The 14,608-nt window shown below is 34.7% G+C and overlaps 1 protein-coding gene and 1 long non-coding RNA gene across 2 annotated transcripts in view; one reads left to right on the top strand and one right to left on the bottom strand.

The window, feature by feature from the left end:
* The window catches only part of LOC141405769 (uncharacterized), a 546,509-nt gene that overhangs the window by 186,278 nt on the left and 345,623 nt on the right, over positions 1-14,608 (top strand). The window lies entirely within an intron of this gene.
* LOC141405186 (uncharacterized) lies at positions 7,187-8,577 on the bottom strand. Its single transcript, XR_012413154.1, has 3 exons — positions 8,258-8,577; positions 8,038-8,187; positions 7,187-7,870 (listed from the first exon to the last, which is right to left on the bottom strand). It is a non-coding gene; the product is annotated as an uncharacterized lncRNA (long non-coding RNA).

Here is a 14,608-nt window from a genome sequence, read left to right as displayed (position 1 = left end):
AACATAATTAAATATCCAGCAGATCAGGGAATCAATGGTAAACGAGTGGGTAATGCAGAACTAGTATGCTTTATTGATCACAGAACACATAATTGTTAACATGCGGTATGTACTAGACTCATAATGAAATTTGATTTGGAACATTTCTCTTTTTGACACAACCCCCAAAAAGTAAAGTAATTTTAGGAGATTTTGACTCAGTATGGAATAAATTTTAATTAGGAGTCTAAAAGTTTAACAAATAATTTCTAATATCTAATTTTGTAACGTCATTTTCTTAACAAAGTATTTTACTTAGATATCTTGTTTGTTCTGGGACCTACATTGAAAATTTGTGTAGAATATTTCTTCTCTTAACAACTTTCGTCGACAACTAAATTTCATGTTACTCTCATGCATCAAATCGAAAAAGAACAAAACAAATTTATTCAAAAAATATTTGTGCGTTTTGCTGGCAAACTTGATGTATATATTTTCTTGATATATATTGCAAACACATATTTCATTTATTCGGAGACCTATGGTGAAATTTGATGGAAATTATTTTTGTCTTTATCGTCTTCTATCTAGAACGAAGTTTTGTTGTACAAAACTTAATAAACTCAGGTAAAGTACAACAGTAACCCTAAAACGTGATTTTACTTTTGCCAGATTCCTGGCGTTTAGGTACGATTTAGAGTTTTGGTGTATTCAGGGACCTATAGTAAAATTTTATGACAAATATTTTTGTAGAATATTTTGATCTGATATGATCACATTTCAAAGGAGTTTTTAAACGTTTTTTAAAAAAGGGACCAAAAAGACCCCTTTAGTGACTCGCATGAGTCACTGTCAATATTACTGTCACTGCTGTCAGTAATATTGCTAGACACTTTATACCTAAAATGCAAGGATTCCAAGGAATCTGATGTCGAATATTTCAAAACCTGTAGAGATGGGCGGAACTTGCCATGCCTATTTAGGTTACTTCCCGACGTAAACTTTCAAAACGCCGATACACGTGTCTTCTTTTTTTCGGTCCTCTTTCATAATCTGGCCGAATTATCTTGTAATTATTTTTTTATTTTGAACACTGTACAACACCACTGAAAAGTGTGATGTCTGGTCTCTAAATCGAATCAGAGCATTCAATGTGCATGACGGGCATTGTAGTTATTGCACCCTGGTAACCATTATAGCAATAATGGAATTAACGAATACAAATACATATCTGGATTTGACCACTTCCACTGATGCAGGTGTTGCCGATTGAAAGCTAAGGCGGCATTCGTCATTACAATAAAATGCTAATATGTAAACGTTAGTTTGGAGATATGAGATGGTCTACTGTCATTAGCTGATTTTTCCACCGGTGGTATTAGAGGAAGCGAAGATAAAGAGCTTTTTGTCGATTTCGTTCTCAAAATGTTATATTTCCATCACTAAAATTAATTGGGTTTATCCTCCGCCACCCCCATTTACACCACTTGTGACGATCTGATGGAAATTGATACTCACATAGCCATATCGGCTCAGCTCCTCGAGAACTATTTTTTGGCATAATTAAGGTGAGGCTTGCATGAATATACATTTCGAAGTGTTTAAAACATAATTTTCTGCCTAAATAGTGATTTAGGGAATAAGTAAGTACTAACACACTTTTACCGCAAATTACTCTAACTAAACGCCATCAAACAACTCATCCACGTAATTTGTGGTTAGAAGACTTAAATGCATCAATTATAGGTCTAACCACAACACAAATCTTAGACGATTTATCGAACGATACAAGTGATTTTTATGTCAATTCATATATAGATATCTTGTGCTCTTTTTACCAAAAGATAAATGTTAATTGACATTATTACGTTGTGTGTTTAAACGATAAAAGCCTAGAAAGAAATGACACTGAAAACCTCAATAATGTCAAAGCACTCAACCAATGACAGATTTACAAGAAAGGCAAGCCAGACACCACAATGAAAATGAAATCACTTGAATGGGAACGGATACTGTGGTCACAGAAAAATGTTGGAAACAGTGATGTGGTCATTGTTTACGAGTTGCATGTGATGTAGCTAGCTAATAGTTAAACTCTAAAGAAACCTAACTAGAAAAGGTCTGCATATAAATGTGTGATGTGTATTCTATTTATCTTCTTTTGTTAATTTTTTCAAATATTTGGAAAGTGATCCATTTTACTATTACATTACTTTACCCAGTTCATACAAATTTGGAGTCCCAGTTTTTTTCAATATTTATTCTTTTTTTACTTTGCCGGCGTACATATCATAACAAGATATGTATATGATGTATAAAAAATTAATGCAATTTAATTCAAGCCAACACTTGTTTTAATTGAAACCACTGACATAATTGTAGAGTGGAAATCCCAGTGATGTTGTTTTCCAGTTTTAGTGGTCGGCCAGCTCCTTCTCACAGCCAGACATTGTTAAACGCTTTATTTCTTATCATATTTTATAAAGTATTTACGCGGCGTGAGTTTTGTTGTTGCAGAAGACAAGAATAAAAGTATAAATAACCACAAGCGTTTATAATAACCAGATACACAAATATGTATAGTTTTCAAGATCAAACCACCGGAACGACAAAAATCAATTAGAAAAGAAACAACTACTTGACATAACAATGTCATACAAAATAATTGGGACAATTTCATATTGAACGTAACTGAAGTGTCCTGAAAACAAAAATGAAATTATACATATGACATTAAAACACACATTTTAAAAATGATATTGAAAGATGACGATGTACGCATTGAGTTAGGAAAGGGAGATGGATACGCAAACAAATTGGAAAGCATGATTAAATATTCAATAACACTGTGCAACATTTTTAAGGTGATCTTGTGCAAACAATTCGAACTGAAGATTTTTGAAAGTACAGACCCAAACGCCAAGAAACCCTAGTTGGGTTTTGTTGTGTCAGATCCAGCTCGGATTTTATGGTCTCATCTAAACATGGTTAAATATTGAGTTTTTAAAGAAATTCGGGGCTGTATCTCGGAAACCAATGCGAATCTTCTTCTGACCTCTGAAGCAAATTTGTAGATAAGGACAACAATAAAATACTTGGAGAAATAATGAAATCGAAAAACTACATTTATTGCCTCAAATTTCAAAATAAATGCAAAAAATGCCACAATTTTTATACATTTCGCACCGTATCTCCAAAACCGTTAATTTTTTCTGAATATTTTCTTTTGGAAAAATATTCACTAGAATGTAATACACAACTCTTCAGAACATGTCTTTGTTGTAAAATGCCTCTATCCCGTTGTTTTCAGTACATTTTTCTACGACGATTTAATAAAAATGTCAATAATGTAGTGAAATCCGAAATGCGAGAATATACTCTTTGTGTAAACTGTGTTTGAAATACGTGTTCTGAAAAATATGATGCAAAATACCGCTGAAACAACATCAAGTAAGCATTTTAGAGTTTCAGAATGTTCTAATTAATTGTTGAGAACTTTATTTGGAAGATTTTTGCAAAAGGTTACTTGGTTCAACTCCCTATAGTTTAGCCGATACTGACCAGAATTTCAGCAATTGTGTAAAATTTTCTATTTTTTTATAGATTTTGATGTCCTAGATGGAGTTTTTCTTATGTGGTTTTTTCAAAAGATAAGTTCTACTAGTTTAGGGCTGCAATATTGCTAAAGACAGCAAGGCCAAATTCCTATTCGTTTCTGAGATAAACGCCTGATAAATGCAAAAAAGTGTAGATTTAGCCCGGTTTAGATGAGACCATAAAATCCGATCTGGATCTGACAGGACAAAACCCTACTAGGGTTTTTGTAGTCTAAATATGTACTTTCAAAAAATGCATACTAGAAGTTGTTTGCATTTTCAGTGTTGCATAGTGTTAGTGAAAATGTCGTAGTTCAAAGGCAAAAAGAGAAATTTTTCGTGGATATCAGAGATATTGAAGAAACTAATGACGGGGCTGAAATTGTAAACAGCATTCTGGATGCATCCATCGAAACTGATGCTTCCGAAATCAAAGTGCGCATTGTTCACAAGTTCTACGGAGGCACAAAACAAACCTTAGTGAAAGTTCCTAGAAACAATTCTTAGAAAATCCTCAAGAGTAGGTTCATCGAAGTTGGCATCACAGACTGCAGGATAAGGAGAGAAATATTCCCCAAACGGTGCTACAGGTGCGTGGAAAAAACAACTTGTCCGAAACTGTTAAGGAAAATATCGTTGTCAAATGTGTAGAAGATATGGTCTTAACGGACACAAAGCAAGTACATGCCAAAAACAACCGCGGTCCGAGAAAAAAAGCTTCACCTATTACAGGGGGAAATACACCTCATGCAATGGTGTTTAAAGTTATCTTGGCAGGGGTCTTCAAGCTCAAGACTTTATGATAAGGCATATAGTACTAATAATTAAATAAACCGTATCAAGATACTACGGGAAATGCTGCTGTGTATATAAGGAATACTCTTCTGAATATACGCAAAGTAGAGGAAAACCATGTAGTGCACATAATAGACATTCGAATTAACTGTTGTTAATTTTTTTCCTAACATAGAAATGTCGGAATTCTTTTCAGGCATAAGCTCATATTCCACATAAAAGCCACAAACCCGTAATCTTTGGAGGCGACTTCAATAGGAAACACCCGAATGGTTCGCTAGAACAACGGACAGAAGATAATTAGAGGTCAGCGAAATGATAGCATCTCTTGGGCAAATTAATCTTAATAGAGAAAATAAACCTACATTACTCTAAGTGATCATCAATATATCGCAGTGGATATAGATTGCTATACCACTGTAGAAAATACCGTTAGACCAAGATGGAACACAAGGAAAATTAACCCTGAAAAATGCAAAGAAACAATATTAGACATCAAAGAGAGTTTCGTTTTAAGAAGCCATACAAATCTAACCAATACTGTAGAAGAAATTCTTTCCCAAATATGCGAGACAGGTATACCGGAAACAAAGATTTGTAGCACAGCCAGGAAACCAGTTTATTGATGGTACGATTAAATCGCTGAACTTCGCGAAAAGTGCTTCGTCTCTTCTATCTCTCGATACGACGTCGCGCTCCCCCGCTATTGTGCAAACCAGGTAACCCTTATTTATTATTATTATTAATAAACTTGGCCTTTGCCATTATTATTTAAAACTAAAACCCCACTATTGTGTTTTTATTTATTTATTGGTTTGGGTTTTGCATATTTCCCCGCATTGGCGCAAACGAGTGGTCACTAGAAGAATGGTTGATACTTAGGCTCTAGTAGAAAACAAGATAGCAGAGAACCCATCCTTTTACAGACCTCTCTGCATGCTGAACTCTTGCGGAAAATTGTTAGAAATGCTATTATTAAACAAATTGGAAGAGGAACTAAGCAAAAACGGACACTTCTCAAAATTGCAGTTTTGTTTTATTAGGAGAAAGTCAACGGTAGGTGCCATAATATATGTAACAGTAGATGCCATAAAAACGTTATTGTGCACGTAGGTACAGGTACCTACAAGATAGAACACTTTTGTTTGATACTGATCAGGGAACATAAAAATATGGGATAACATCTGCGTTCCACATGGGTCTATATTAGGATCATTTCTATGGAACGTGAAAGCCGTTGTACTTTTAAATAAATCAACCCGAAGAAAAAAACCTAGTTGGATACGCCGACGACGGCTCAAAACTCAAAATATAAAATTGCATTTTTGAAAACAAACTGTTAGTAAACAGTAACCTGACCCTTTTTCCCATTCGCTATGACCATCCGCAACTTAACCAATCCAACGCAGCAGTCGATTGAACTCAGCTATAACGAAAGAAAAAAGTATATGTTCGAATACTATAAATAATATTTTCGCGAACATTTATGTTTTTCAAGGTTTTTTGTTTTTGTATATTCTCCGTACAAGATAAGCTTATAAAAATTCCAAAGAGTTTTTGCATCTTCACTTTTTAATAGCGGTGGTACATTTCTTCTTTCATGATAATTCATTTATGATAATTTTTATAATAACTTAAAAGTAAAAAAGTGTATGATGAGAACGTTTGCGGACCAAAATTACTTTTGGTGATTTATGTGCTTAAGTCCCCAACACCAGATCCAATCATAATATTTTGCGCATATTTGCGCCATTCTGAAAAAATCTAATTTTTATCAACTGAACCATTTAAATATGGAAGTATTTAGAACAAAATTTACAAATTTGAAATATATTTTGGTTTCAGTGTCAAATCTACTTATTTAATTTGTACTCCTGTGTACATGATACAATGATACAAGGTAACCTCACGCTCAGAGCTCACAGAGTTGTATTCGCTCTGCCGTCCCTTCATTGCCAACAAGAGTTTGACAAACTTTGTATGTATATGTATGTTAAAACATACATACGTCAGGTTTATTTACATTTCAAATCTGAAAACAATTTAATTTAAAATTTTCAGACCATTTGCAGTCGATTATACCTTGTCTGTCCGCCCGTCTGAAGGATAAATCTCGAACGGATCTGCTGATGTGGTCCAAATATCGGTCTTCGTCATATTTTTTCAAATGTATAATCAATTTCGAGAATGGGGAAATGTTTACTTCTTCCCCTATAAAAGTTGAAAGATTTTCCCTAAAATGGTGCGTACAATAACTTACGACCGGATCAACAGATTTTTTCAAAAATTAATCCTCGCAATATCTTTTCCAGACATAGATTAAGGATGGACTATATCGAGTCAGTCCTTTGAGTACCTTCACACAAAGTTTTCGCTTAAAGGGTGTTCGAGAAACGTTTATCAATTCCGTGTGGTCCTGTTTACAGAGTTATGATGTGTTTCGTGATCAAGTCAATGCTTTCAGACGTACATTTTTGTTCAAGCCTTAAAAAATCCTATTGCGACAAATATAAATGGCTGTTGGTCACAATAATTGAAAGAATTAGTGTCAAGCATCCTATTCGATATCGCAGTGATAAATAATTAATGCGAAGTATTGAAATCCATTGATGCGCATTTGAAACGCAGAATACACACTAAATAAGCAACAGGTAGAAAACTGAGGTAGCTTTTGCAACGGTGTGCATTTTAAAGTACTTTTAAAAAGCATGTGCAGCAACTGAAAAAAATCCTGCGGTGAAAACCTAAAATGGCTGTTTGGCAAGACAACAATTAAAATGACTCCACAAGCTTTCACAATCATGACTACAATATCGTATTTTTCCCTTGGGAAGGTTTTATTATTTCTTAAGAAATATGTAAAACTTTAGTTAGTTATATATACCAATTCTTAAATTTTATACAGAATCATACATTTTGCTGCATTAAAAAATATATTCTAACAAAGTTTATAAGATTTCAAAAGTTTACATCTTCTTGGGGGGTAGCGGGCATCTTCTTTCTAGATTCAAAGACGTTCTGTAACATTTTAGCGCGGTTGGCAGCAGCTTTGCTGGCAACAACAGCAAAGTGGTTTTTAGCCAATTCAATAAACATTGGATTGAGACGACGAATACGGCCAAAGATCTTCTTGCGTGGGTCACGAAGTACCTGCGGATTTCTTCAGATTTAAAATTGGGATACAAATCGGTGTTAGCAATCTTGAAATGAGGAAGCTTCAAGGTGTAACCACATTTGCAAAAAACCTTCATCTTTGTGGTATATGATAAGGGATCCACGACGGCCGCGTATAGTACCACTGCCCGCACGGAATCTTTGTGGTTTGTACACCTTTTGGATTCTAGCCCAGATCTTCAAGCACATGATTAAATTGGCAGATACATTAACCTCCAGCGGCGGAAATTCTTAGTAGAGGCAACCATTTTTTTATTTATATCGCTTCCGAAGACCTTCCCCGTGTCCGCGACGAGTTTGCCAAGATTCCGTAGAGGTTTGATGATCTGCAACAAGGAACACATATGAATTTAAGCAACTCCAACCCACTTACTTACCGTGTCAATCCCACGGCAGCGGGTTCTTACGTACCGGATTGACCCGAAACCAAAAGTGTTTCGGCCAGCGGCTGCCAACCCAGCATTATATGCTGCTACAACAACAACTTACTTACCGTGTTGTTGCTGTCATCATTATGCGCATTATGCTTGTTGTTGGTTGCCGAAACGCTTTTGGTATCAGGTCAATCAATTGGTGTATTCGTTGACGGCTTGTAAGCAAAAGTTTCTTTTCCTCCATTTGTTCATTGCTTTTCGAGTGTATCCTGAGGAGCGTGATACAGAAAACACTGTTATTTTAGGGATTTTTCACAGAATTTCATTTTGAACGCTTACCATCTTTCTTGACAATTTTCCCATAATTATTGCATTCTGCAGCCCTGAATTGCACTAACAAGAACAAGCGCGAAAAAAACTTAATGCGAATTCTTCCGAAATTGTGCCAAAGATTGTCGCATCATCACTTAATTGGAATTTATTTGTTCCAATAAAAATTATATACATACATACACACTAAATTAAATGTAAATAAACAATTGTTGTTGTCATTGCCATACAATAACAAAAACAACTTTCATTTCGTTTCGAATGCATGGTTGTATTTGGCAGCTCAAGGACGGATTTTTCAAATGAGATTACCTTCTTATTCTGCCATGTCCTGTGTATTAGAGTTCATAAAAAATTAATCACTCTTAGTTAATTTCGGTACATCTCGTCCTTTATGATAACTCAAATTTTAATGGCGAAAAACTACATGATGCGAACTTTTGCGGAACGTAGTTAATTTTAATGTTTTCTTAAATCTCAAACAAAACACGGTAAGCATAGTTGCGTCAATGTGAAATAATCACATTTTTCCTCAACTAAAATCATTAAAACCTTTAATTTTTTTCTGAAGTTAAATTGAAATAATTTATGTTTAACAACTTAAAAATAGTATAATAATATTGTGGCAACGTTTGCCAACACTATATTTTCGTCTGCTTTGTAACCGGGGCTCTTATTTATCAGACTAAATCACAACATTTGATATATGTTTGCGACCTTCAGAAAAAATCAGGACTTTTCCTCAAGCAAATTGAAAAAAAAAATAGTAAAGCAATTTTAAAAAATTAAAAAATATTTTGTCAACGTTTGCCAGCACTAAATAATAGTCTGCTTTATAACCTAAACCCCTATATACCAGGCTAAATCCAGATTATTGATAAATATTTCTGTCATTCTGAAATATCATGGTTGTCCTCAAGTAAAATTGAAAAGTTTTGGTAAAGCAATTTTAAAAAATTAAAAAAATATGTTGTCAACGTTTGCCAATATCAAACTTTGGTCTATCTTATAACCGGGGCTCTTATTTATAAGACTAAATCAATATTGTTGATATATGTTTGCGCCATTCCGAAAAATCTCGTTTTTTTTCTAAACTAAAATTAGTTATTAAAAACATTTAAAAAGATATTTTAGCAACGTTTGCCAACACTAAATTTAGTTCTGCGTTATAAAACGAACTTCTATATACCAGACTAAATCAAAATTATTGATACATGTTTGCGCCATTCCGAAAACATCACGGTTTTTTCTCATATAAAATGGAATAATTTAAGTAGAAATAAAAAATCCAATGGATATATAGGACTTTATAAATCTGAACTGATTTGAACAAAAATTTACATACTGTATTCTAGGCTACATCTTGGATTTGTGCAAAAAATTATTTCAATCGGATTATAAATGAGCTTTTTAGGAGTTTTAATCGACTTTTAACATACATTTCTCCTATGTGCGACGTCGCGCTAATTTTCGACCACCCTACTGCACCACTAATAGAAATCATTACCAATGGCTGCGTGTTAAGAATATCCAGGTGGCTAAGATCAAAAAGTTTAACACTGGCAGCAACCACATACGAAGCCGAAAATTATAGTGGACGGACATGATATTTCTTTTAATAAAAGTCTCAAATATTGAGGAGTAGCATTAGACACAGCAAACAAGCTAACAAGAATCATAGCCAGATTTCGTGACCCTGGACAAACAATGAGAAGGCTAATAATCTCAGTGACCTATGCACAAGCAACATACGCTGCTTCTATCATAAGTGATGCTATTGAAAATAACCAACCACGAAGCAAGATCCCTGAAAAGGTATCGGTCCTTGCTGGAATACCACCGATACCAATGATATTAGAAGAAAGAAAATATATATTCGATCAAGTTATTACCGAATGGACACAACAATACTCAAATTCCTGCAATCAAGCAAGAAGCAAGAAGAAGACTTTTTGCAAAGTGGAAAAAGAATGCCAAATCTATACTAAAGGCAGGTTCACTTACAACCTCATCCCCTGCATAAAGCATGGATGAAACGAAGTCATGGGGAATTAAACTTCCCCCTAACGCAATTTTTTGAGGTCATGGTAACTTTGGTGCCTATCTTCATAGGTTCCAAATAAAAGATACTTCAGCATGCGAACTTTGTTGCGAAAATGAAGACAGCGCTGAACGCAGAATTTTCATGTGTAAATATTGGGAAACAAAGAGATCTTTGCACGGAGTCGATCCTCAGTTAACAACTAGAATTAAAGAAGTAATAAACCAAATGATGGAATCGTACGAGAAATGGAGAAAATATGCTGCGTTCATCCAAGAAATATTGGCAGAATAAAAAACTTACCAACGACAAAATCTAACCATTAATCACAATCCCATCGCATAATGGACGAGGGAGTAGTAAATTAAATGAGAAATGAAAATATCAGTTAATGAACGCCATCCCGAAGTAATGCGAGAGCGGCCCAGGGATGGTGGTTCCTATGTATGACCACTATTGATAGTGCGCTCTCATTACGTCCATAAAAAGATTATTAGTTTGACCAAAAAATTGCTCGATATTCATTTTTTATATATGGCGAAAACCAAAATCCTTTGCAATTCCATTTAACAAAAATAAAAAAACTTTTTTGCGAGCACATCCACATTTTTTGGCATAGAGGTTAAGAAAAAAATTCCGGTTTCAAATCTGTTCGCGTTCACAAAATTGGACAATGCCCGCAAAAGTTATAGCGGTTTTTATTCTCATATAAAGAAAAAATATTTAAAAATATCTTATTTGTTGTTATGAGAAAATGTATGCATAAATCGTTAACAGCATTCCATATCTATTCGTAGATGTTTAAATAGTTATTAAATTTATTATTATTATTTTCGCGTACAAACCGTCAAAAAATAAATTAAAAAATATATGCGGAATCTAGACAAAGCGTAGGAAAATATTGTACCAAATTTATAGAGATTGGGTACATCAATTGCATATTATAGCAACAACAAAAGAGAAAAACTTATTGTTGGAAAATATTGTTGCAAATACATTTTTTGCTTTGATTCGAAAAATTAGAAAAAATATTTGTGAGTTCTCCAACTATTCGCTAAAATCCCATACAATAATTAATGTGTACTGCTAAAACTTCATCAAGAAATATGGTTTACCATCGTGAAAACTTATTTGCTTACTGTGATAACTTATAAGGATAGGAAATTAAGAATAATATTTAAATTACAATCATTCAAAAAAGGTGGAAATTAAAAAGCCTATTATTCGCGAATTAGTTAAAATCAGTTGATGCGCATTCGTTTTTGGATACAGCGAATCAATTTCTTTCAATATCTATGCATATTTCGATGTTTCACTCAGCGGTCAAAGTGTGCCGCCAGTTGCATCAAACAATGCAAAAAACCTTAAAGTGGGTAAAAATCCCGCAATTTGCATACGATTTTGATGCGCATCCGGTTTCAGTAGCACCCATCAAAAATACGTCTATATACACATATTTCAAACAGATTCTTCAAGAACCATTCTATTTTTGGTAAAAACCTCATATTACTCGCGAATCTCTGAAATTTATGACTCGCGTTTTCGCAAATATTATAATCGCGTATAAAGGATTCCATTGACTTAAAAATTTTTAAAGAAAATCGCGGTTTAGTACGCGGATTTGTTAAAATAAATTTTTGCTGATTTTCCTATTTTCAGGGTATCTATATCCGCGGTTTTAGTAGATGGATTAGATCGCGGATGGGCGCATTAGATCCGTCGCGTAAAAAAAAAAACTAAATTCACGCGGGGTACAAAGGAAATTGAATGGCACTTGTAAATTTTAATCGCAAAAATAGACTTTTAAAAAAATTCACGCATCAAATATTGGCCTCCAATTACTAGGATGCTGTTAGGAGCACACTTATGAGATATGCATTAAACGACGTAAAATCACGAGTTTTATAATCCTATTATGAGTTTTGAATATTATCTTGTTGCGCGTCTGAATCATTAAAACAATTCAAAAAAACCCGAAATTCCGGCTTCAAAATGTCAGCATCAATTTTAGGTAGATGCAGTGGATATATCAAAAATGATACACCAGTGTCATATCGCCCATGAAGTATTCTTTGAGTCTTTCTTTCGGCATATGTCTATAAAACGTAAGGTTAAGCCAGAAATCGGAAGGGATCATAAAAAACTTCTTGGCTTCAACCCATTTTTACCTATTTTTATACCCTCAGCCTTTAGGCTATGAAGGGTATATACACTTTCATACGGGCAAAATGTGCCTCATCGAAATAATGATTTTAGACCCCAAGTATGTTTGGACGAAATGTGTTTCAGACAATTTGGAGTCGATTGAGCAATGTCCGTCCGTCTGTCTCTCTGTCTGGCTGGCTGGAGCGCACGATAACTCTCGAAGGGATGAACCGATTCGGTTCAAATTTTGGCTTTCGTAATATTTTGTCCAAACTTAGTTTAAGTTCGAAGATGAGCTATATCGGTCCACTCCTTCCGGTACCTCCCCCACAAAAGTTCGAAAATGTTCGGAAAATTTGTACGCACGATAATTCTTGAAGGGTGTAACCGATTTGGTCCATACTTTGCCCATCGTGGAGCGTGTACCAGACTTAGATCAGGTTTTAATATGGACTCAATCGGTCCACTCCGTCGGGTACCTTCCACACAAAATTTTGGAAAAGTTCAGTTTAGGAACATCTCTCGAATCGCTTTGATTTTTGCTTTAGCAACTTGTATTCACTGCCCTCCATACGACGGTATAAGTTTCATCAGGGGCAAGTCCATACTTCCTGAGAAAATAGCCTGAAAGTTGCAAAAAAAACCCCTATGACACCGTGTGAGGAGGTTGGAGGGCAAAATAACTCTCGAACAGGTCTGCCGATTCGGTCCAAAGTTTGGCCTTAGTAATATTTTGTCCAAACATAGTTTAAGTTCGAAGATAAGCCATATCGGTCCACTCCTTCAGGTACCTCCCCCACAAAAGTTCAAAAATGTTCGGAAAATTGTGCGTACGATAACTCTTGAAGAGAGTGGCCGAATTGGTCCATACTTTACACATCCTAATATATCTACCAGATATAGATCAGGTTCAAATATGGACTATATTTGTCCACTCCATCCGGTACCTCCCACTAAAAATTTCGGATACATGTTCACTTTAAGACCTGCTTTCGAATCACTTTGATTTTTGTTGAAGCAACTTGCATTGCTGCCTCAATTGCGATGGTAAAAGTTGTTTCAGGGGCAAGTTCATACTTCTTGAGCAAACATCCCTGAAGTTCTAAAAAACCCCTATGGTACCATATGTAGTGGCTGGAGATCCATTCTTTTTAGTATCTCCTCCGCAAAACTTTTGATATTAAATCCTAATCAACATTTTTGTCAGTTCAAACGCCCAACATTTTTAAAACTCCCTAAATACATGCGTTTTTTGGAAAAAATTGTTTCAATATACACAGGCTGAGGGTATATCTCTGTCGGCAAAGCCGACTGATACTTTTTTACTTGTTCTACATTGATGCCAACACAGCTTCCACGTAAATTTATTTTAATGGTCGACCTTATGGGATTCCTCCTAAAACACTTCATCTTAAAGAATGTATATCATACTATATAGAATATGTTAACAGTTCGCGATTTCTGAATGGGTGAAACTCGGATTCATCGATTGTAAAACATTTTTGGTTTTCGCCATATGTAGCAAAATTTATTGACCGAAACAATAACTCGACTCCGACACCAGCAAAATTATTCGGAGACGGAGTTTACGAGTCGGAGAACTCCGTCCCTGAAACCCCGGTTCTAACAAAAATGAAAGCTATATTATGTAACTATAAGGATTGCGTTCTCTTCTATACTAAATGGCAATAACTGTGAATTTTTTTTACCATTGATTCTGGTTATAGTATTGGTCGTTTCTGAAAAATCATGCTTGTATTCTAAGTCTTTTGTTTTAAGTAGTTAGCGATTTCAATGGAAATTAAACTATGTTGTTTCTAATCCTTTGTTTATTTTTTTCTTTATGTTCAGTACCTTAAGCCATACCTTGCAACAATGTCTGATAATTTTCACATAACTCATGCATACATATGTACATGTCCAATCGCACACTTCAATACTTTCTACATGCTAACTGTTTCGAAGATTTTCTTCTTCATTCGCAGTTTAGAATACAATTTACTTTTATTGTTTCTATTTAAAGATGGAAATGTAAACGTGACTCATGTTTTCCCTAACGAAGCACCGTCTTCATCTCCAGCAGTCATTTCCTTGCACAGATAGTAAACTAAATAGTCACACGGACAGTCAGTCTGTCATTGCATAAATTGCAAACATATTGTATAATATTAACA

The sequence above is a fragment of the Musca autumnalis genome, unplaced genomic scaffold (genome assembly GCF_047663935.1).
Source record: "Musca autumnalis isolate F117 unplaced genomic scaffold, ASM4766393v1 scaffold_5, whole genome shotgun sequence".
NCBI lineage: Eukaryota > Metazoa > Arthropoda > Insecta > Diptera > Muscidae > Musca > Musca autumnalis.
Note: the sequence above shows the minus strand (reverse complement) of the source record. Positions and strands in the feature narration are given on the sequence as shown.